Source organism: Equus przewalskii, unplaced genomic scaffold, assembly GCF_037783145.1.
Source record: "Equus przewalskii isolate Varuska unplaced genomic scaffold, EquPr2 ChrUn-13, whole genome shotgun sequence".
Classification (NCBI taxonomy): Eukaryota; Metazoa; Chordata; class Mammalia; order Perissodactyla; family Equidae; genus Equus; species Equus przewalskii.
Window position 1 is genome coordinate 15,601,115 of NW_027228750.1, and position 25,763 is coordinate 15,626,877.

General features: G+C 37.0%; 1 long non-coding RNA gene across 1 annotated transcript in view; it reads right to left on the bottom strand.

Annotated features, from left to right (window-relative positions):
- Positions 1-578: 578 nt before the first annotated feature.
- Positions 579-25,763, bottom strand: part of LOC139081576 (uncharacterized) — an 87,390-nt gene continuing 62,205 nt past the window's right edge. The window contains exons 3-4 of the long non-coding RNA XR_011536695.1: positions 6,156-6,287; positions 579-6,000 (exon numbers count right to left, since the gene is read on the bottom strand). This is a non-coding gene — a long non-coding RNA (uncharacterized lncRNA). The remainder of the gene's footprint in view (positions 6,001-6,155; positions 6,288-25,763) is intronic.

Here is a 25,763-nt window from a genome sequence, read left to right on the forward strand (position 1 = left end):
TGAGGCTCTGGAGTCTAAGTTCACTTTTCTATCCAAAGATTTACCTCAGGGGAAATGACAAAGTCTGGACCTTGCTCAGAAATATATATAGAAATTTGTGATTCTGAGGAATTATAACAACTTGGATCAGAAGCAGAGCTTTCTATTTCTAAGCCAAATATCATCTCCTTATTGGAGCAGCCCTAGTTTGAAAAGAGCCCTGGTTTGGCTATCAGAGAGCTGAAAGCGTGCCTGTACCCAAACAGCATATTGTTGGATATCATTTTTGTCCAATATTATAATCTCCAACTTGTAACTCATTTTGATCTCACTGTTAGACTGGTCTCGCAAAACAATTTGGGAGGTGTTTCCTTTTTTTTCTATTCTCTAGAAGATTTTGTGGAAGATTGATTCTATTTCTTCCTAAATTATAAGTGGATCAGAAGCTACATTATTGTGACAATGCCAATCTTCTTCCAATGGATCTAAACTTTCAGTGGAATAACAATAAAAATCGCAGCAGTTTTTTTGAGTGTAGAAATTGACAAGCTGATTCAAAAATTTGTGTAGAAATAAGAAGGACCAAGAATACCCAAGGCAATTTTTAAGAACAAAGCTGGGGACTTTTATTGCAGAATATCGGGACTTATAAAACTATAATAATTGACATTGTATTATTGATGCAAGAATAGAAAAACTGACCAGTAGTACAGGTAGAAGAGCCCAGAATCAGACTCACACATACACATCATATGAGCCTGAACCCAGGTCAGGATCTCTCACATTGCTTGCATCCAATGCCTATGTCTTCTGTGCCCCAGGGGAGTTGGAAAATCAGGGAAGGACTCACAAATCCTCCTGATACATTGGCATGGGTGAAAAAGTTAAAGCTTGCAGAGATACCTGCAAAACAAAGCAAAAAAAACAAAAATGTCCAGCTGCAGACAGAAAGAAGAATCTAGTAGAAGGTCTATAGCAAACTGTTGGCTCCATGTACTACCACTCTTGTGGGTGCACGGCCAAGCAACTTGTGGCGGCCTACGGTTGCTGTTGGGTAGCAGTCAGGAAGGAAAAAGCTCAACACAGAGATGGAAAGAGTGAGGAAAGGCCAGAACCCACCAGTACCTTTGTGTCAGTCCATGGGTATAACCAAGAAAACTTCCAAAGAGTAATGGCTACTTCCTATTTTCTCCCTGCAAATCTCGTACAAATTCCTTTATTAGCCAAACTTAATGGAAAACCATTCAGAGAAGGAGACTCTGGGAAACACAGCTCTCAGCTTAACCAAGTTAATACAAAATAGTTCGACAATTTTATAACAAATGCAACATTTCATTACAATGTAGAAAGGATGATCTTTTCAATAAACGTTCCTGGATCAATTAGATATCCATAAGGGGAAAAAACAAATCTTGATGCCTAGCTCATGCTATAAACATAATCAATTTCAGATGAATTATAGATCTAAATGTTAAAGGTAAAACAAAAAAAATTTTTTTTTCAAGATTGGCACCTGAGCTAACAACTGTTGCCAATCTTCTTTTTTTTTTCTGCTTTATCTCCTCAAACCCCCCGTACATAGTTGTATATCTTAGTTGCAGGTCCCTCTAGTTGTGGGATGTGGGACGCCGCCTCAACGTGGCCTGACGAACGGTGCCATGTCCGCGCCCATGATCCAAACCCTGGGCCGCCACAGCAGAGCATGCGAACTTAATCACTTGGCCACGGAGCCGGCCCCAAAACAAAATTTTTAAAGGAGACAAGACCAATATCTTCACAACGTTGAGGTAAGCAGAAATTTTTTTAAAAGGAAACAAAAAGCATTAATTATAAAGGGTAAAAATGTAATAAAATTGATAATGACTGTTCATCAAAAAGCACCATTAAAAGAGTGAAATGGCAAGCTAAAGATTGGAAGGAGATATATGCAATATACGTTAAGAATTCATATTCAGAATATTTAAAAAACTCACTATAGTAAGTAAATAAAAAGCAAACAAATAAATAAGTAAGCGTATAACCCAACAGAAAAACGGGCAAAGGTCTGCAGGCACATCACAAAGAAGATATCCAAATTAGCAGTGTATTAGTTACCTATTGCTGTGCAACAAATTTCCCAAAATTTAGTGGCAACAAAACAACATACATTTATTATATTACATTTATTTATCTGACATACCCTTATTAAGCCTGTGGGTCAAGAATCTGTATACTTAGTTCGGTCTTCTGACTCTGAGTCTCCTACAAGGCTTCAGTCATCTTACACTAATGTCATCTAAAAATGAATCTTCCAAGCTCATTCCAATGGTTATTGGCAGCATCCACTTCCTACCTGACTGTTGGACTGAAGCTCTGAGTTCCTCAGTTCTTAGTCACAAGGCCTCCCCATATGGCCAGTCACAACATAGCAGTTGGTTTCATCAGAGGAAGCAAACAAGATGGCAAGAGTGTCAGCAAAATGAAAGTCGTAGTCTTCACAACATGACATCAGAAGTAACCTCCTATCACTTTTGCCATATTCTATAGACTTGAAGCAAGTCACTAGATCCAGCACACAAACAAGGGAGCAAGGTTGGGTGATAGATTACACGAAGACATGACTATTAGGACAACTAGAATTCTCAAAAACTGCTGAAGGCAGTATAAATTGTTATAATCATCTTGGAAAATGGTTTGGTAATATTTATTAAAGTTGAATATACATAGAACCTTTGATCCAGCAATTTCACCTGTTTGTAGATGATGAAACAAAATGTATTTATGTATTCATTAAAAAAACATTTAAACAATATTAATAGCAACAGTGTCCATGATAGCCAAGTCAACTTAAAAGTCAATCGTTAGTAAAATGTGTAAATAGTGTCATATTTGTTTGATGAAAATCAGGGCAACAATGAGAATGAGTAAATTGCAACTACATCCAACAGTATGGATGAATCTCAAATATAACTTGAATAAAATAAGTTAGACACCGAAGAAAGCATATTGCACAATTCCATTTATATAAAATTCAAGCCAAAGTAATCGATGGTATTAAAAGTCAGAATAGGTTATCTTTGGGATAGTGACTGGAAGAGAGCACAAAGGGCCTTCTGGGGCTTTGCTCAAAAACCTTCAATGACTTCCCATCTCATTCAGAACTCACTGAACTGGAAGACTCTACATGATTTGTCCCCTAACCTCCCCCTGCTAGCTCTCTGTCCTCATCTACTATTGCCCTTGCTTACTTCTCCAGGTTCCTTGAACACTCCAACCATGCTTCTATTTCAAGACATTTTCTCTTATTGCTGTCATGCTTAGAAATTTCTTCCCACTTTTCAGAATGCCTCACATCTTCACCATTTTCAGGCTTTGTTCAAATGCAAGCTCACTAGAGAAGGTTTCCTTAATCACTCTACGTAAAGTTGTCTTTGACTGACCTTATTTTGCACCAAGTGGTTATCAACATTTATTTGTCTAATCTTTGTCCTCCTCCACTAGGATGTAAATTCCATGAGCAGGGACCTTTTTGTTTATTACCATTTCCATGAAATCTAAAACAGTGCCTTACATGTAGTAGTCACTCTAATTATTTGCGAAATGAATAAAGAGACCAGGAATCCCAGTAAGGAGATGAAGAATGATCACAGAAACTGAGCCAGGACCAATGCAGCCAGAGACTGGGAGAATCGCATGCCAGAGAAAGTCTACTCACTAGGGTAAGTGAAAAGAAAGGAGTTAGTAGTCCACGTTCAAGGTCTTAAGACCAAGAGGCGTGTAAGAGAATATCCAAATGATGTTGGTATTAATATCCCAGGAGTCCATTCTGAGAAGGGACCAATATCAGTACTTCCGGGTGGCAGTAGTTCTCCCCATAAGATGTAAATCTGATATTGCATCAAGATAGTCCTGGACTATAGGAGACAACACACTGAAGCTTCCTGAGTGCGTTTTATGTCAACAGAATTCATTCCCTCTGATAGACGCCTAATGGAAGGGTTCATAGACATCTAAAAAAAAAGTAATTTATGTAAACAGAGAGCAATGAGCTCAGCTACATAATCGGAACTTCAAGGAGCTTGTAGTACATCAAGAAAATTGTTCAATTGATTTTCGTAGCCATTAGAGTAAGACTGCTGTTTGTTCATAACTACTGTTAAGAATACTGCATTGGTAGATGAATTTATCTACTCAAAGGGGCAGCTTTAATCAGTTGCTGCTATGTTGATCACAGATAGAAATGATGTGACAAATGTTCCCATTGAACACTTAGCTCATATTTCTTTTTATTCCACGTTTCCGTTTGTCTTAGGTCATTTAATTCACAGATTTATCTAATTTACATAAAAACTCATAGGCCCACATTAGTAGTCTTCCTTTATATTTCCCATTATTTGTACTCTGTGTAAGTATTTTAGCCTCCTCATTGTCTCTATGGGTTAATGACCATTTAAAATATTAAATTAAAATGTGTTTGGCTTGAGTTTTAACTCCTAAAAGAATGGTGAATTGGGGACTGGCCCAGTGGCGGGCGTAGTGGTTAAGTTCCCACGCTCTGCTTCAGTGGCTCAGAATTCACAGGTTCAGATCCAGGGCATGGACCTATCCCCACTCATCAAGCCACACTGTGGTGGCCTCCCACATAAAGTAGAAGAAAATTGGCACACATGCTAGCTCAGGGCCAATCTTCCTCACAAAAAAAAAAAAGAATGCTGAATCTAATGTGATGTAAGTCAATATTTAACATGCATACATCCTATAACAACAAGATTCCATTCAATTTGGTTATTAGCACTTTATGATAGCCTCTTTCTTCTAATTGCATTTTTAATGGTAGTTGGTCATGCATTTCATCATCTGGGAGAAGCTAAGAGATGGTATAAATAGATATGTAGTGAATGGAACACGTCAACGTATTAGCAAAGTATAAATACCCCCATATAACCAGAAGGAAATAGCACTTCAAATCTGACCTTCAAACTTCTTTTCAGGAAACCATAATTTTAGTGTGGCACCAAAAATTACGCATTTATCTATAATCTGGCAGCTTATCTGTGTTTCAAGAAGTGCCTAAATGCATGTTTATTCAACATAACTTTATATTTACAAAACAAGAAAGATAACATGAAATAAAAGATTAATTTTCTTGCTAATATGTTAAATTCAAGTAAACTCATACAGCATAAATTAATTATATAAAAACAGGACAAATAACTATCATTAGGAAAAAATAAGGCTGAAAAAGTTACTATGTAACTGCATGGGAAAAACCAATATTGATCTTGTTTATTTTTTCTGTTCCAAATTATTGAACTTCTAAGACTACTAATGGAAAATAACAAGCATATTCATCTCAATTTGACTTTTCATTACTGACTAAATTTCAGTTTTAGGCCAGAAATTGCCCAAGATAAGAGAGCTCTCTTTTTTGTAAAATTAACACAATATTCTTTGCTCAAAAAATCTTCATGTCTTTGCTCAAAACAAACAAACAAACTTACTTCTGGTATCTCCAACTTCGTTTTACACTTTATACACTCATTCATTATTTCATTTATTGAGAATCTAATATGTATCTCATTTTAGCATTTATTTCTTATGACTGCCATATTCCTGATGTCCATCATGCTACACAGAAACTGCTCAAAGATCCTTCTTTAAGCCCCCAAACAACTTGCTTTCCTCTGAAGCACTCCTTATTTTCAAATCGTTATTTCCTTCCCTTTGCTCTATCTCACTATTGAAGGCCCATTTTTGCCTTAATGATTCCAGCAGAGGAAATGTAGGCAAACAATCTACTTATGCAATCATTCCCTGTGTACTTTCTGCTAAAAACCCAATGAGAGTTAAATCAAACAATCTGCAATTTGATGGGCTTGCCATCAAAACGATAGTGAAAATAGATAGGGCGTTAGGAATTTGAATGGACACTGTCCTCCAACTCAGTGAGATCCTGTGATGTGGGGTATATTACACCACTTCTGTCATTGGTTGAAGGCAGCTTCTGGAACAATGTTCTCTCCTTAGAGGCCAAGTGGGCTCCTACAACCAGAAAAAAGTCCAAGGATAGAGTGTCAATTGTTAACAATGATCAGCCTTTAGTGGGTAGAGTTTAGGGCTGTGGGGATGTGAAAGGGAGGAAACAAACAGCATCTGTTACATAAACGAAAAGTGGTAGGAATTATAAACAGTCTTACCATTAGCTTTTCCCGAACCCAACTCTTCTTAAGTAGGAATGAGTCATAGCTAACTTAATGCATCTCCAATATCATTCCAACGGACCATCATTGTCTTCATCCAAAAACATTTACTGAGTCCTCTGTGCAAATCTCCGGGTGGAAGAACATAAAAGAGTAAAGAAATAGGAAAGGGCTTCTAGAAACTTACTAGCAATATAAGGAGAAAAATAATTATAAAAGAATAAATGAGTAAATAGTAGCATGAGATAATATGTATGATATAGCTCAGGTATTATTCATTCATAGACATTTTAACAACAGTGAACCTTGGACAGTCTCAGTCTGGCCCCATTATTGAGTGACAGAGGTTAAGTGGGTTGTCCAATGTTGCATGACTTAAAACTGGCCCCGAAACTCCTGATATTGACAATAAGTGCTGGAAGTAATTAAAGAAAGTAACTTGGTCAGTATAAAGACAAGACAGGAAAAGAGGTCACAATTTCTCTTTCAATACATTCACCACTTTATGTTATAGTATCCAAAATCAATGGTAGTGGGTGGGTCTGTGTTCATCCTGAGAAAACGATCTTTAGTAGAGTAAAATGAGCCCCTTGTTTTGCTGCTGTCAAGTTTCATAATGACAAGCAGCAGGAAACCATAAGCCTATTCTGAATATGCCATGACCCATTTCACTGGTCAGAACATCCATTTATCACATAACAAGGTTTTAAAATTATCTGCCTCTGTTGTTTTTTTCTTCATTTATTAAATGAGTTGGTGAAACTCTTACTCATTAGTATTTGTGAAAAAAAGCTGAAAAGAATTAAATGACTATTTTATTCAGCTTTGAAATGAGCAATCTTACTTATGAGAAATATTAAACTCTTATTCAAAGTGAAACGTTCAGTTATGGAAAGATAAAGAAAACAGTGAGGCCGTGTTGTAAGAATGCCACCAAAATATAAAGTCATTTTTCTTAGTGCCCATAGGGGAAACCAGGGGGAAAAACAATGAAAACAAAGTAATTCCTCAGTTAAGTAAATGAAAATTTCATTCACTGTCACAATATTGTTGATTTTTGTGGCAGTTAAAATCCTCAAGTATATACACAATGTCAGAGTCACCAAGGTTATCCTTTTGAAACCTTCAAGAAAGAACCTATTAATAAGAATGGCATTTATCTCCTCAAATGGACCAACAGGAACCAAATAGTTCTTTATTCACTAAGAAATGCTCAGGGGCCGACCCAGTGGCATAGTTGTTAAGTTCTCACACTCCACTTCAGCAGCCCAGGGTTTGCAGGTTTGGATCCCAGGCGTGGACTTGTACACCATTCATCAAACCATGCAGTGGCAGCATCCCACATACAAAGTAGAGGAAGATTGGCACAGATATTAGCTCAGGAACAATCTTCCTCAAGAAAAAAGAGAAAGATCAGCAATGGATATTAGCTCAGGGCCAATCTTCTTCACCCAAAAAAGCTAAGAAAAAGAAATGTTCAAAGCTTATACAATCAACATGGACAGTAGTGGCAGGAAGATGTTAGAGAAATGAACAGAGGATGAAATCACAAAACACCCAGAAAAAATGAAATGATAAAAACTATCCAGCATGATTTCCTAAAGGTTAAATCATTTCAGGTAAATGTGGTGAAAATTTAAAAAGATAATATAAGTCCAGTAAAGTGTATCACTAGATATTAGCAAATCCCAAATATGTTTGAAATTTGTTCCACATAAGTTCTTCCTATATACAGAAACCGAGTGGAGATGCGGGCTGGAGGTAATGGGGAGAAATTGGGGTCAAGAAATCTAACTAGTAATGAGTAACCAAGGACCTTATTGAGAAGAATTTGTATTCCTTTAATTTAGCCAAGTGCTTGCTTTCTATCTGGTAGTCAATACATATTTGCTGTAGAAAACAAGAAAGCATAGAGAAAATTTGCTTTCCTGACACAGAAGCTAAACTGATGAAATAATCAAGAGAAGACTGTAATTAATTTAGGAATAAGGAAGAACTGATCTATACATAAAACTCTGTATTTGGATTATGAATATTTAGAAGAGAAATTTGCTTGGGGAAGGGTTAGAAGCAGGAGTATTTATCCAAATTTAGAATTATATAAGAATTAAGATGGACAAAATTAAGCTTTGCTTTTGTAGGGCACAAGGCAGAAATTACTTTATGACTTTTGCTTAGGAATTTCCTTTTTTTAACTATATAAAAAAATTATCCACTGTGACCTTGAAGGAGTCTCACAAAGCTTTAGCCACATCCCAATAGCATGGGGAATCACATAAGGAACCCTCTAGAAATGAAAACAAATGTGTAAGCAACTTTGGCCAAGTTAAGATTTTTTTCCAAAGCAGGATTTAGAAAATAAAGAGATGGAAAAAACAACTCTTGTCTTCTACTGTTTTTTTTCAATTTAACTTGAACTTCATGCTCAAATCATTGATTATATGGGACTCTCATTATTTGAGTGAAATATAGCCATGAGTTTTAGTCTGCTCAGCACCTTTTCCGTCTTCCTATAACTGGGAACAATATGCCCTTTTTTTAGGAACCACTTCAAGTCCATAAATAATGGTACCCTCCACTCCTCCAGCCAAGGTAGTGGCACTCGGCATTGTACTTCCTATCAACATAGCCTATTCCTCTGGCGAGGAAGAGGCACATGGCCTAAACCAGGTCTTTAAGAACTAGGAATTTTTCAGAATTAACCTGACACAAAAGGCACTCAGTCAACATTGGTTAAATGAATCTTGGGTACCTGAATGAGTAAGCTAGTGGGAAAAAGCTAGATCCATTTCTTTCTTTCAGGGTTATGATGCTAGGAGATTATAACCCTGGCCTGCACCAAACTTCATTAACTTATTAGAGGAAGCCCACCATCAGTAGATGATAATGATGCTAATGTAATATGCTAATGATAATAGTGAAATTAGAGGAAAACAGGGACAACCATAACTAAGAGATGAATAGAGACAGAATTTTCATGAAACCCTTCTGGAATTTCTGGTGACTAGTAATTTCCTTTTTGCTGAAGTTAATCCGAGTTTCTACCACTCGCCCAAGAAAGCTCATGACAAATACAACGATCTTTGACGGTGCTTTAACAGATAGTGCTTTTAACCCCAGAGTACCTAGCAGAAACGGGGTGATCAAACAAGAAATTACTGTAAATTTAAATAAAATATATTTCACTATAGATGTAAATAAAATTCAAAATTGCTGTTGGAATAAGCAAAAAATTTTGCTCACAGTGCACTTTCAATTCATAGTTGCTTTCACATTAAATCTAATAATATTAAAAAAAAAGATAACATTAAGTTCATATATTCTGCATATCCTGTATAATATAGAAGACTCTACAAGGCTAGATGCTTATTATTTCATTTTCATGATTTAAGACTTTCATATAGTATTAGAAACATTTACAATTTATTAGCAACCCCCTCCTGCATTTCCTTTCTTCGTATTACTTTGGAAGGCTATTTTAAATTTACCATCAGTTGATGAGCTTCATCTTGTAGACATAAAGTCTCAGAATCACGAGCTCAGATTCCCAAAAGGCCATCAAAGAGCCTTTACTCCACGGTGAGCTTAAGAGTGTCTTAAACTATAATTCTGGTGAAAATAATTCCTCTTATCAGCCTTTGAGAATCAAGCTACATCTATAAACTCTGCCTCAAGGTGTAGAAGATGAATAGGAAAAAACACCTCAACTGTAATTCAACATTCATCTGATAAATATTCATGGAGTACTCACCAAGATAGAAATATTGTTCTAGTTCTCGGTGCTAGAGATAAAACCGTGAAGAAGACAGAAAGGACTCTGATATGATAACCCTTATATTCTAATTTAAGACAGAGATAATAAAGCAAACAAATGAATAATTTCAGACAGAGATAACAAAATATCCTTAAAATTAAAAAGGTATTGTATTAGAAAATGACCAGGTTAGAGAAATCTACTCTGGGAAGATATTTTAACTGAGATCTGAGTGAAAATTTCTAGACGCATGAAAACCTGGGAGACAAGCATTCTAAGCAGAGGGAACTGATGCACAAATGCTCTGAAGAGGCCGTATGTTTGAACGCAGGAAAAGCAGACAGATATCTAGTACGCTGGAATATGGGGAGCGAGGGGGAGAATGGTAGGTGACGAGGTCTGAGAGCTCTGTCAGCACTGGTGAGTTTGGGAAGCCATTGAGGAGTCTTAGACAAGGGGATGAAGTGATCTAATGTCCCACTCAGAAAAATCACTCTGGCTCTGGTGGAAGGCTGGACTGGAGGCCTCAAGATCAGAATGAGGGACACCAGTAGGAAATCGTTATGATAGCCCAGGGGAGACATAATGGTATCTTGGACAAAGAGGTTGAAATGAAGAGAAGGGGGAAGGTAAAGGATCCACTTGGAAGCAGAGACTGTAGGATTTATAAGAAGCAGGTGAAGGAAAAAGAGGAATCAAGGAATCTCATAACTACATCTGAAAATGAACTTTCAGAATGTTACTCTAGATGACATGGTGTACTTGACAAATCTTCAAGTTAAGCTAAATTGTTCAATTTGTTCTCATTTTCAGGACGTTTAATGTCATAAAGTAAAAATGACTAAGCCAACCAATATGATTAAGAATGTAATTTATGATGTGATCAACCTTCCTTTTCAAGAAAAATTATCACCTTTTAAACAAGGTACATTATTAAGGAGAAGATGTTGATGGGAGTTTGAATGTTTCAGGTCTTTAAGTTGACAACCTTATACAGAAAGCCCCTTATGAACTCTGTATCACTTTCTCTCTGTATCACTTAATGTGATCTTTAATTATTATCTCTCAGTTTTGTGTATAGGCTTTATATCTTATTAAATTGTAAGCTTATGCTTCTTTATATCCTCTCCATCATTTAACACATTTTTTTCTCACAATAATGGTTCAATAAACAATTTTCAGTATACAAATCACTTCCTCTTAAAGACGGTCCCCGTCATCTTTAGTTTTTCATAGTTTACTTGTTCTGCCAGTACAATTAAGCAAAAACCTCCTATGTAAGCCTGCCCTGCCACCTCCTCAGTCCTCCCAGAGCATTCATTCTCACCATTTTCACTAGTTGACTCTTTTCTCTTAGCATTATCATTGCTGGACCACATTGGCAAGGAAATCAGTCCTTCCAGCGCTAACACAACTTCATGTCTCATATTCTAAAAGTGAACATCTCAACTAACAGAGTCTTAATTTTTACTCCCCTGCGTAAACATTGAAATCCCTTCACAGATCTTGAATATTTTATTCTCCTGAACAAATTCTATAAGCCTTTAATAGATCCTTAATGTTTTATTAGCCAACAATTGTAACCAGTATGGTGTTTCAAATGCTATATTTCTAATTTGGAATTTCAATGGTATTCCTTTCAAATAGCCTAAAGCTCACTAAGGAATGGTGGAATCCAGCATCCCTCTGCTGCTGACCATTCACTATATCTCATCTCCCTTACCCAAGTGCTCGAGACACCTCGTTTCTCGCAGACCATGAGACAAACCCGGGAAAGGGTCTTTTATACTTAAGTGTAAAAGGAAGCCTGTATTTTTGATGTGTTTAAGAAACAGGATGTGGCATTCCCCTGAGCCTGGCTGGTGGGTACTCTCCTCCAACCTTGATGCAATCCATTTCTATCAACAGAGATTTTTTTTTTAATTTTGTGGTGTTTTTTGCAGTATTTCATCTTCCCTACTAAACTATAAGCTCGTAGACCAGTGCTAATAACCACCACAAGGTGTTTTGAAAATATTTGGTTAATAAATTATCGCATGCATTTAATTAACAAACAAATCAATGAATGAATAAATGAATAGCTGCTTTGATGACTAAGATTTGACTTTGAGGGCAGTCTCATTTGGGCCAAATTTGTTTTAACTTTCAATCCAGTTAGATTTGCATTAGAAAGCCTCCTTTGTGCAAACACTCCAGGGCAACTGTGCAAAGTCACTTTGAAAGTAAATGCCATCAAATATTAATAAGATAAGCCAAGGGAAATAGCTTGCAGTTTATCCCAGATTTAAAAAAAGCTTATTTTCCCCCTGAAGTATAACTACATACAGGAATTTAAAACTCCCTACTAGCTTCCAGACAGAGGCATGTGGGTGGCAAAGCTAACTAGGAAGAGCACAGCGAGTGGGGCATATTGGTAAGATTAAATAGGTGGAAAACCTCTGATGTGGTGAACAAGGACCAAAGAAGATGCTGCTCTTTTTCTCATTAAATTTTTTCCCCAGGGGCTGACCCCATGGCCAAATGGTTAAGTTTGCACGCTCCGCTTTGGCAGCCCAGGGTTTTGCTGGTTTGGATGCTGGGGCGTAGACATGGTACCGCTCATCAGGCCATGCTGAGGTGGTGTCCCACACAGCACAGCCAGAGGCACTCATGACTAGAATGTAAAACTATGTACTGGAGGGCTTTGGGGAGAAGAAGAAGGGGAAAAAAAAGAAGATTGGCAACAGTTGTTAGCTCAGGTGCCAATCTTGAAACAACAACAACAAGAAAAGATCTCAAGTCACTTTAAAAAAAAAATTTCCCAGAATATACTCATATCTATGTCTAATCTAAGGGAAAAATCAATTTAAAGTTATATTTTAGCAATCCCATAATCACTCTGTAGCCTTCTAAAATAACTAAAGCAGAGTACAGGATCTATTCTAGGGTTTAGAAAGGCTTCACATTTCCACCAAAAAAGAAACAGAAAGGACATCCTGGCTTGACAGCGCAACGGTAAGCCTGGCTGGGAATGGAAGAAAAGAGGTTCCACAAGGTCTCCACTCAAAGGAACATTTCCAATGAGTTATGAAATGTATTTTATTGGATCAAGACACTAATACTGAAAAAAGAGCCAATTGGTCACTAAACAAGAGCCGTGTGTTCTAGATCCTCCGCATAGCACCTTCCTGCTACGCACAGGAGAGCCATCACCAGCTCGAGGACTAGACTTACTCATCCACTGTGTACGGGAGTAACAAGAGCATTGGATTAAGTGTTGAAAGAGCTAGATTTTAATTCTAACTCTGCAACTCATTAGATAGTTCACTTTACCAAACCGTTCACTTCTCTGGGCTTCATTTTAGTTATCTGGAATAAAAATACCACTGCTATCAATCTCAAGGGTTTGTATGAATATATGTAAGATATAAGCACAACAAGCTACAGCCTAGACAGTGTCGGGAGAGGCCTCTACCACCAAACCCACAGGATTAGATAAATGTTGATGTTACGTAAATAAAGAAGCCTTATATGTAAAAGAGTAAGCTTTAAATTCCAGGAAACATAAGTCATTGACTTACGAATAATGTGATATAACCAACGGGTATCCCATTTCCCTAAGTATGTCCACGTAGCCTCTTTCCTGGCAGAGAGCTCCAGTAAAGAATGGACGGAGTGGACCCACCCTAAAGGGAAGAAAATTGTGCACTGGGCCAGAGAGAAAATATTAGAATCAATCTGAGAAAGAATATCGAAAATCAAACTGGGATACTGTGTTTAAAAGTGCTTCTCCAGGCTGGTAGCACGGTGTTAATTGTGTAATATTGAGGAGTAATGATCTCAGCAGTGCCATTGGTACCTCCTGGTCACTAGGGGGAGCCAGCAGCACCCTGTTCTCTAAAAGAAAAACAATCTTGTTTCAAAGTCAGCTCTGGACTTATTGAAAGAAGGAATTATTTTGATTTTACAGAGCCACAGGAACTCTTGCCATCAAATTATTCATCTGGAATATAGAACACGATGGCAGTTCTATTCCTTGGAAAGAAAAATGAAACACAAAAATTTTAAATCAGATATTCTGAGCTAAAATATAGCAGTTTTAACTGCCCTTAAAAACTCATTTGCTAATCAGTGGATTGAAATAGAGAGAGCACCCCAGTATGATGTCTTCAGGTAACACGAATATTTGTTTCTAAAGTTGATATCTTGTAATTATTTATTCCCATGTGTGTCAGAAATGGGCCAGAGAATTTAACATGCCTTTGTGTTTGTGTCAAGTGGTAGGACCGGAGCACTTGCAGGACACATGTGAGAGAAAGTGAGACTGCTATACTGCCTGCCTTCTTTTTCTCTAAACTTATGTATGCTTACACACATATAGACACACATAATATATATTACAAACTATTTGTTAGATGCAAAAGTAAATAACATATATGTAAATATTGAAGCATATTAATCGAAAAAATAAATAAATAAACTCAGCACCAACTAGAACACCCCTTTAAACCTTCTGTTGGCTTCTTCCAAAACCCAATAGCCTATTTCTACCCGTAATGAGTCACTACTATGAATATTGTGTTTATCACTTCATTGCTTTTTAAAATATAATTTCCCATCACACGTGTACACTTAACAACATACATTTTAGATCTCTTGTTCTGGGGTTTTATTAAAATTATATCATTCTGTATGTTACTTTTTGTGACTTTTTCTTTCAACAATATGATTCTATAATTCATACAGTTTTTCTGTGTAGGTGTCATTCACTCTCACTGCTGAATAATATTCTATGGTGAAGTATACTATACTGCATTTAATTGCTATTGTCTTGTTGGACATTTGGACTGTTTCCATTTTTTTCTGTTGTAATCAATTAATGATACTGCTATAAGCTTTCTTGCTTATGCTCCCTAAGACATGGAGGCAAGTGTTACTCTAGGGCCACACCTAGGAGGAGAATTTCTGATCATAGCTTTGTGTGCATCTTCAATTGTCAAGAAAATACAAATTGTTTCCAAATTTGTGGTTCTGCTTTCTACTCCCACTAACAATGTGTGAGAGTTCTCATTGTTCCACATCCTTACCAAGATTGGCATTGTCAGACTTCTAATTTTTTTCTAGAGTTTTTCACATTTCGTTACATTTTTCTCTTTCATCTTGGTATATAAAAATGCAATTGCATTTTTTAAATGGATCTTATATCTAGCCACCAAGCTAAACTCTCCTATAAATCCTAGTAAATTATATAGACAGTCATATCATCTATATAATTGTTGTGCATGTTCCCTTCTATGGTAGGCTGAATAATGGCTCTCCAAAGATGTCAACATCCACATCCCCAGAACCTGTCAACATATTATCTTTCTTTGTAGGAGGCCACTTTGCAGATGTGATTAAGTGAAAGATCTTGAGATGGGGAGATTATTCTGGATTATCAGGATGGGCCCAAATAATCACCAGTGTCCTTATACGAAGAAGGCAGAGGAAGATGGGATTGCAGAAGTAGAAGACGTAATAAAGAAAGCAAGAGGTTACGGAGAGACACAGGGTGGGAGGGTGTCATGGGCCAAGGAATGAGGTCTCTAGAAGCTGGGAAAGATAAGAAAACAGATTCTCCCCTCAGAGCCTGCAGAAGGAACCGGCCTGCTAACGCCTTGACTTTAGACCAATGAGACTGATTTTGCGCTTCTGACCTCCAGAACTAGAAGATAAATTATTGTTGTTTTAAGCTACTAAATTTGCGATAATTTGTTAAATCTTCCCTAGGAAACTAATACACTTTCTAACTTTTTAAATTTATTTTAAACTTTGGCTAGAAATTCTAGCAAAATGTTTTCCTCTGACTACATCCTTTTCTAACAGATCATTATATATAATGGGAGAAAAGCTCCTAATACTCCAGACACTTTCAGATTTATTAAACGTAGAATATTTCCAAAGAAGAATCCAAATTCTTTTCTAAAGTCTACAATTAAGGCTGGAACATATCCTTTCAAATATACCAGGCACACTACCTTCAATGATAGCCGCACAATCCTCATGTCTATAATCATGATCTGGTCCATATATACTCTTTATTTATTTGTGATTGATTGATTGATACCTTCTCTATCTCTGGAAGGGCTAAGATATCAAAATTGTTAGAACAGAAAGATTAAAAATAACAACAAAAGAGCATAGCATTCTAAGGAGGAGAGAAAATAGATGTACCAGGTGCCTGAAATGAGTGTGAGCACAGTGGGAGCTCTGAAAACATTGTCACTTTGGAGAGCTTAATTTGTAAGTTGGAAACCAACTTGCCCATCAGCCAAATATGAGAGTATCTTTTTAGTTCTATAAATAGGCATAATAATTAACAGCAACATATCATCATGAAGAAGTGGGAGTCAACTGTAATTGACACCTAAGTGGGTGAAACTTGGAAATTTTCATCAAAATGTAGCCTTTGTCACATGGTTTATAGTACAATAATTTTAGTAAGTAAATTTGGTCATTTATCCATCGAATACAGAGGTCAAATTAATTTTAAATATGATTTAACAGAAAGATACAGAAAAAAGCTATAATTCACTTTTGTACTTTTTAACATCATAATTCTTATCATCTTCCTGAGGAAAAATATTGTATATTGTTTTTTCCATGGTTGAGATAAATACACAGAATTTATTGACTCATTCCAGCACGAACTGAATAATCAAATGATTGTAAACTCTTATCTATGGTTCTCTGAGAAAACAATAAAATCAAAAATAGGGGACAGTTGTACTGCCTACTTCGTCAGTGGGGACTAAAATAATCATAAAGCTGTAAATTTGACCTATAAGGAAGAGGAAAGAAGAGGTAAAGGAAGAGGAAATTTGGCCTGTAAAAAGATTATTTTGTGCTCCCTAAGATTTGAGTTGTCCAGCTCTGGTGGTCTAGTGGTTAAGATTCGTTGCTTTCATTGTAGTCCGGGTTCATTTGCTGGTACCATAATACCCATCTGTCAGTTGTCATACTGTGGCAGTTGAGGATTGCTGTGATACTGAAAGCTATGCCCCTGGTATTTCAAATACCAACAGAGTCACCCATGATGGACAAGTTTCCTCAGAGCTTCCAGACTAAGACAGACTAGGAAGAAGGACCTGGCCACCCACTTCCAAAAAAATTGGCCATGAAAAGCCTGGAAATAGCAGGAGAGCATCGTCTGATATAGTGCCAGATGGTGAGAGGATATTGCAAAAAGAATGGACAGGGTTCTACTCTGCTGTACACAGAGTGGCTAGGTGTCAGAATCAACTTGATGGCACTAACAACAAAGATCTGGGTAGATTTCATTAAACAGTTTCAGATTTCTTTTGTTTGTTTGTTTGTTTGTTTGTTTGTTGAGGAAGATTAACCCTGAGCTAACATCTGCTGCCAATCCTCCTCTTTTTGCTAAGGAAGACTGGCCCTGAGGCAACATCCATGCCCATCTTCCTCTACTTTACATGTGGGATGCCTGCCACAGCATGGCTTGCCAAGTGGTGCCATGTCCACACCCGGGATCCGAACCGGCGAACCCCAGGCTGCCAAAGCGGAACGTGCAAACTTAACCACTGCACCACTGGGCCGGGCCCCAGATTTCTTGAAATCCCTCTTACCCCTCCTAGTCTACTCTTGAGTGATAAGAACTAGCTTCTTTGGTTTTCATATCAGTTAGTTTAGCTTATACATATTTTGGAGACATACACCCATGGTAATCAATAAGATTTCTTGCCTCAGGTTCAGGAGTCTGTTTGCCACAGCTCCCAATCCATTACTCGTTTTTCACAGACGTTGTACCCTCTTTCTAGTGATATATTCCTGAAGAGCCAGCTCATTCCACTGGACTTCCTTCTTTAAAGGAAAACATCAACGCAAAGAAAATTTATTTCCCTCAGCAACTATTTTTATGTATTGACCAGTTTCTGCTTTAACTGTCTCACTATGGCCAGCTTTCTCCCACACCGACTTGTATTTCTGATGAATAAAGTTAGAATAGAAGAAACGGCACATAAAGTTCTCACCTTCAAATTTACCACTTATCTCTTTCTCAAGATTGGATGTAGAACCACCATTAGGGGGAGTAAAGAAATCTTTGCATGAATCTGATATAAATTAATGAAACCACTTTCCCCAATTTGGACATTCTCCTAGGATGTGTTGGCTCAATCTGCCTCTTGAGGCCCCAGATCTGGTAGTCTAAGCAAAGTGGAAAATAGGAAGTAAAGATGTGGCTGTTTAGACTGAACTCTGATGTAGGCCTTAGGAAAAAGTAATAGTAATAAAAATAATACCTAACACTTATTTATAATTAATATGAGCCAGACCTTTAGAATATTTCATATACTTTGTATGTTTTAATTCATGTGATCTTCATAACAACTGCTTGAGTTAGGTACCAATAAAAACATTGAGATAGATGGAGATTAAGTAAAATGCCCAAAGTCATGCAACTATAAACTATGCTCCTATTAAAAGTTCTTGAAGTTTTCATATTATCCAGTCAGCTCACTAAGACAGTAAACTAGATAGAGAGTTAATGTAGAACCCTGAGTGGAAGTTGACTACCAATTCTCCTAATCCTGGTGGTGGTTGTTAAGAGTCTGGATGGAGCCCAAATCCAGCGGAGAAGAGAGCATTACCACCATATGCACAGTAGTGTACTGTACTCTAAGAGGAATACAAGGAAAATATAATACATGGTTTCTACCATCCAAAGTTTTACATTCTAAAAGTAAGCTTGGATATTCACATAAAACAATTAAGTAGTAATTCAACCCCATATATATTTATCCTATCCAATTGAATAAACATTTACTTGAGCTTACTCTGTTTTACAAACTGAATAAAGATGCCGATATCAGGATCTACATTTAAGAAGAAGAAAGATGAAGGAAGTGAGATCTGTTTGAAGGATCTCAAGGTTTAGTGTGGAAAAGTAAGCTAATAAATCACCAATTAAAATTTCAGTGTAGTCAATGCATTGAAGCACTAGGTGCCCAAGAAGAAGATGTGACTGGCATTTCCTAGAAGACCAAGAAATTCTTGCCAGGAAAGGTAATGATTTAAGCTAAATCTTAAAGGATACATCTTTAGGATTTCTGTGAATGAAATATTTCTCATATGAAAACACAAATTTTTATTCCTAAATAAACCATTGATTATATTTGATATTTCCTTGGTACATTATAGATGTGCAACCTTGAGAGTGTAGCCCATTCGTGGACACAATTAAACTTTTGATATTGCAAATCAGTCTTACTTGGAACATGGCATTTGAAAAATCAATTTAGTGAAAGGCCAGCTGCCAGGACAATAGACACATGTATCTTCACATCAGTACCCTTCTGCTACCTAATACAAAAGCTACGTCAATGGCTAGATCAACATCATTAGTGAAGAGATTTCTCAAGTTTAATCCATTGAAATGCCTTATTTTCACACATTTAAAAGAATCTAAGGATTTGGAAATATATTGTGGGTTCCTGTCATTTTATTTTGGGAATAATATCAAGATATAATACTTTGACAAATAAATCAGTAGTGTGCCACTTCAATTGCATCCTTACTGAACACCCACTCAGTGCCAGGTACTGTTCTGGGCATGAAGCATACAGCAATTCACAAGGCAAACAAGAGTCAAGCTCCAGGAAGGCTATACTCTAATGGAGAAAGCCTGACAATAACTATGTAAGAAATAAATAAATAAGCTAATTTTAGATAAGAATTAGAAGATAGATAAGTGCTATGAAGGAAATAAATAAAACAGGATGGTGGGCTAGAGAATGAATTGAGGATTATACAAGGAAGCCATTTTAGCTAGGATGGTCCTAAAACCCCTCTCTGAAAATATGACATTTTTATCTAAGGTTAGAATGCCAAAGTATTACTAACCACCAAATATCTATTAAAGAGAATTCCAGGCAGTAGGAACAGCAAGTGCAAAGGCTCAGAGACTGAGGTGATCTTGCAGTGCTTGAGGGAGAAGGAAAAGCAGAGTGGCTGGAGAATACTGAAAAAGAATGAGAGTGGTCAGAGATGAGACCAGGGAAGACAGCTATAGACAGATCATAGAGGATCTTAGAAATAGGGTAAGAAGGTTGGATTTTCTTCCAACTGGCATAGAACGCCTTTGGAGGGATATAAGCAAAGTACTAATGTGATTAGATTTAAACTTTAAAAAATTATTCTAGCTACAGCGAAGAGAATTGACCATAGGAGAAAAGAATGAAAGCAGGAAAATCAATTAAGAGGCAATTGCAGTTAAACAAATAAGACATGATGGTGGGTCAGACTCTAGTTGTAGGAGTTGGTGAGGTATGATCACATTCATGATGCATTTTGGAAGTGGAGCCAACAACATACTTGCAAATTGGGTTTTTGGCTTAGGGGCATGATAAAGATAAGACCCAGAAAGAAACTGAAAAAGAATTGTAAGACAGAAAAATAGTTACTTTTTGCCATGTTGTTTGTAATGCTTATTACATATCTGAGTGAAGATGCTAAATAAGCTTCTAGAAATATGATTCTAGAATTTAGAAAAAAAATAGATATAGAAAAAAGGATTTTTATTTGGGAATTATCATCAGATAGACAGTATTTGAATTATGGAATTGAATAATATCATAAAAGAAAAAGTATAGAGGAAGGAAAGGGGCCATGCATAGACCCCTGTGGCCCCCAGTATTTAAGGATGTCGCAGAGGAAGAAGAGAAGCAAGGGAGATTGAGAAAGAGCAGCAGAGAGGTAAGAGGGAGCCAAGTAAATGTGATATCATGAAGACCTAGGGAAGAATTTCAAGAAGGAGAATTTTGTCAGTGGTTGCTGTGAGGTCAAGAAAGAAGAGGATGGATAATTGACTCCTGGATGTGGTGAATTAGAGGGCCCTGGTGACCTTCATAAGAACATTTCAGATGTTTGGTGGCAATGAAAGCCTGATCAGTGGGATATGTTAGCTAGCTATTGCTGTGTAACAAACCACCACAAAACTCAGTGATTAAAAATAAGAACTGTTATTTCTCACAAGTTTATGGGTCAACTGGGTGGCTGTGCTAATCTGGACCAGTCTCAGCTGATCTCAGCTGGTTTAGCTCATGTACCTACAATCAACCAGTGGGAGCCTAGCAGTCAGCTGCTCTAAAATAGCCTCAACTGGAACAATGACTCCTCTCTGTTTTGCAGGGTCTCTAAACCTCCCAAAGGACAGTCCCGGATTTTTTTCAGATGGTGGCAGCGTTCCAAGAAAGGGGGAAGAAGGGCACAAGGCCTCCTGAAACCTCGGCTGAAAGTTGGCATGCCATCACTTCCCCGACATCCTATCGACAAAGGCAAGCCCATGACTGTCCCACAATTAGAGTGAGTGAAGACTACAAAGTTAGAGACCAAAGGGTGTAGATACAGGAAGGTTATTAATTACAGCCCACATTGCAATTAGGTCACCATATGTGGGCAAGGGGTTGAGAAGAGAATAGGAGGACAGTGCACAGAGATGACCACAACTATATTGAAAAATTCTGCTGTGAAAAGTAGCAGATAGATGGGTGCCAAGCTAGAGATGCTGTGGAGTCAAGGATTCTATTTTGTCTACTAGATCTTTGTTTTTAAGATGGGATATGAAGTAGTATGTTCAAAGATGAATTGAAACAATTCACAAGAGAGAGACAGAGTTCAGGAAAGAAAGGGACACCTGTGGGAACAAAGTTGTTGAATACATGGACTAAAATCAGAGGGGCTGGCCTTACGCAGGAGCAGGAACATATCTTCAAGTACAACAGAAAGCAAAGGAAGGGCATGGGCATACTTAGTCTCCCTCATGTTAAATTGGATGTTTATGTCAGGATTCTCAGGGATTAAGAAAACTGCACCGGCTCAGGGAAATCTTATTTAAAAAAAAAAAAAAAAAAAAAAAAAGGACTGACTTACAAATCAAAATTACACAGAGAACTTTTCATACCAGGGGAGTTTACTTCTGCTATGAAATACAGCTGGTGAAAGATAAAGACAAAATACATTCAGAAGAGGAGTCGCCTGGGATCAGTGTCTTGATTCCAGAAATCAAAATATTCCACAATGACTTGCAAACCTAGTGATATAAAATGCGTCCAAAGAGAAGTTACTCTCCAATGTAAAATACTGATTTAGATCCATTGTGCAAACTTGCATTGTTAGTATCTTCCTGGAGTAATACATTTTGAATGCACAAAATTGCAACATTCCACTAATCACTTGAAGAATTGAAACAGTCATTCAGTTAAAGATTGCTTAAACTTACACACCACTGTATCTATGAAAAATTCATCAGCTCACTATTGAGAGCTGTTGAACTAATTGCCCATGAGTTGGGTCAAAAGTCTTTGAGTGTCTGATACCATTTAGGCAAATTAGTGCAGGTGGAGACGGTTGCAGGAGAAAAACATCACAAAATGAAATTTTAAAAAATCTGAGTTTATTTGCAGTTTTTACAAGATTTAATTCATTAAATTGCAGATTGAGAGAGTTGTGTGGCTGACAATGAACATAATATGTATAGTGACTGTTTCAAAATCAGAAGCCCTCTTCCATTCAAACCAGGTTCTGATTTCACTGAGAATTCAGGCTGACTAAATACCTAAAAAGTGAACTTTTTATGTCAAGTGTTAGGTCTTATTTTTACATTAGTTGAAGCCAATACAATATGGCTCTTGGGTCGAGAACAGAAGCTTCCTAATTTCAAAAGCCTTCCTGTAAATCCTCCCTATATATGATTTTATCCTAGGTAGATTGCCTCGGGCTGCCAGTGAGGAGCCTAAGAGGACAGGTCATCAGTAATTAAACATAGAATGGGACCTGTGTTTAATTAACTTAATTTAACTTAAGGAGTTCTTGACTTCTATTTTTCATTAGAGAAAACATTCCAAAATCAAAACTCCATCTGACCCTAGTAATGCCTAACTGTACTGAAGCCATCACACCGACAGGGGGATGAGCAGATGGGAGATACATATAGTTGGAGACGTGTACAGTAAGGCACAAATAGACCAACCAACAACCAGGAGCTCAGAAAACAAAGAAAGAGAAAGAACCAACTGAACAGACCAGAGGCAGACAAGAATAAGACAAGTTTAATTCACTTCGGTAAACATTTATTGAGCAGACACCGTTCAGAAGTAGACATGGGGAAGGGGTACCAGACAAGGTGGACATATAAGCATCTAATATTAATGTAATGCAATGATAAGGTTATACACAGGATTCCATGGATGCCCAAAGGAGGGGCATTTAATTAAGTCCAGGCACAGGGAAAGTATGCAGGAAAGTATATTTTCTGAGCTGTATCTCAAAAGGGTGCATAGGAACTAAAGAGGTAAAATAGAAAAATATTTTAAGATGAGGCAAAGTAGAGGTTCAAGGGCATGAAATATCATATTTATAGAGATGGTACAACCAGTAGGGCTAGAGTGGCTAACAGACCAGGTCATGGAGAGCCTCGTTTGCTAAGTCTGAACTTTATCCAGTACGTAATGGTAATTTTTTTCAGCACAAGAGTCATATGTTTTGAAGGAGTCAAGACCGGAGACTGATAAATTAGTGAGCAGCAATATATGAGTATATGAGAAGGAAGGACCACATAGAAAAAAATAATGTAAAGTAAAATTTGTAGGTTTTTGGCAGATATACAGAAATAGAGGTAATTGGATGGAAAGAAAGGTAGGGCAGGAGAGAGGTCACTGAAAGAGTTGTAACAGCAAGAGAAATATGCCATGATCAATAGGCCTGAAAGATAAATGAGCTTTCAGCCCTGGAAATTTTGACATCCTTCCCCCACAAGCAGAAATCCACATGGAGATGATCCCAGAAGCCTTCGATTAGAATCTAAGGTAGATACACAGGCAGTTCGTACACTTAAGGAATTCCTAGGGCATTTTATTCATGAAAACCTTAGGAAGTATATAAACGAAACACATCTTGGAGTCTCCAGGAGATAAAATGACATAAACCTATTAGGATAATTTGAGTGAGTAGTTGCCATAACCACATGCATATTTACAGATTGTAGATGAAAATAGGTAAACTTTCAGTTTGACGTAGCTTGTTCTTTGGCCAGACCAAACAGCATGAAGGCACACCCACTAATCTCCACATTCAGTTTTTGCTTTTTGCTATCATTAAAATCAGGCTAAACACATTTGACAACCTCAATTCCAATTTCTCCTCACCAGTGAAACCCAATACTTGTGTTTCAACTCTTCCTTAAAACTTTTCCACTAACCTTTCGTTACTCTGAGGCAGCTCATTAATTAAAGACTTTTAGGAAATTATTAACTGAGAAAAGGAGTTTTTAGGGTCAAGATTTTGATGGTTTGAGTGATATTACAAATACTAATAAGTGAAATATATCAAATAGGCCATTTACTGTTGCCGTTCAAGTATGGTAAAACTCTATAAAGTGCAGCCTACAAATATTTAAATCAATATTTCATGAGATACCATTTATGGAAAAGAAAGTCTTCCTGGACTGTAAAAAGATCCAGTGCTTTGCTTGGAAGACAGAACTTAAATAGCAGAATTTATTACGTAATCTGAAATCCAGCACCTCTCTGGAAAGCTTTGAAAGATGTAGCTCTAACATCGTTTTCAGCTGTCCTGGGTAGCAGGATAAGCTAAATCTCTTTGTTTATTTTTTTTAATTGTGAAATCTTTACATCTATATCATCATGTTAAATATCCAGTGGCCAAGTTCTGCTCCTATAGTTCTTACAAAGCCAAATTAAAGAGAGAACGACCCATGTTACATCTGTAAGGTCGGGTCTCTAATAGGAAAGGAAACATCTCACGAAGGCTGAGATCAAATCCTTTTAATGGGCTTTCAACTTGGGGGGGAGGAGATCTATTCTGAGCATAAACACCGCCCTGCAGATAGAGTCTGTTTATGATGCTCTTAAATGCCTAATAGGTGTTCAACATCAGCTGTGAACTTGTGAACCCAGAAGGGATTTAGGGGTATTATAAGTGTGGTGTCATATAGTACACACACACACACACACACACACACACACAGATACATACACGTATCTAATGCAAGCATAGTCAGTGCACTATTATTGCTGTAAAACCCACTGTATACTATCTTAGATCCTAAAAAAAGATTTTTTAAATTTACAACTGGAAAAAAAAATAATGGATTATAGTGACTCTACAAAATCAATAGCTAGCCACATTAACACAAAAACGTTTAGGAACTGAATGGCACGCAGTTTTGCACTGTTGAATTTTTCAGTTAGATGTGTATTTTATTGTCTTTGTTTAAGAACTCTACATAATAAGCATTCCTCAATAGTATACATTCTTCATAATGTTGATATTAAAAAAGTTTTTCTAGTATTGAAAGTGGTGGTTGGAATTCTTTGTTAGGCCTTGGAGAGTAGTAATTTCACAAATTCTCAGCCAGATATTTAAATTCTCATACTTAAATAAAAGCAAATCTCTATTTATGTAGCAGATATGGTCTTGAAGAAATCTTTAAAGACAGAAATTCTTAATAAATTACCATGTAGTAAATAATTGGAGAATTGCGCAGTTAAGTAAAATATATAGTAAATCTTTTAATAAGGTGAATCTTTTGGTGAATTGAAAAAGATCCTTTAATATGCCTGTTTTGTGAATTAAGATTTAGTGTATGAGACTGTCTTAAATTGAGGCAGATTCGTATAGCTTGTTGGTGAGAAAGAAACAATTCTAATTACATGAGTTGGGACTTTGATGAGATTGCTCAATCTTTTTAACATTGAGTAGACTGCTTTAAAAAAAATCACTCTATGAGAACTGACTAGATTATTGTCTATATTCCTCCCTTTGGTTACCTCAAATATCCATGTATCAGGAATCAT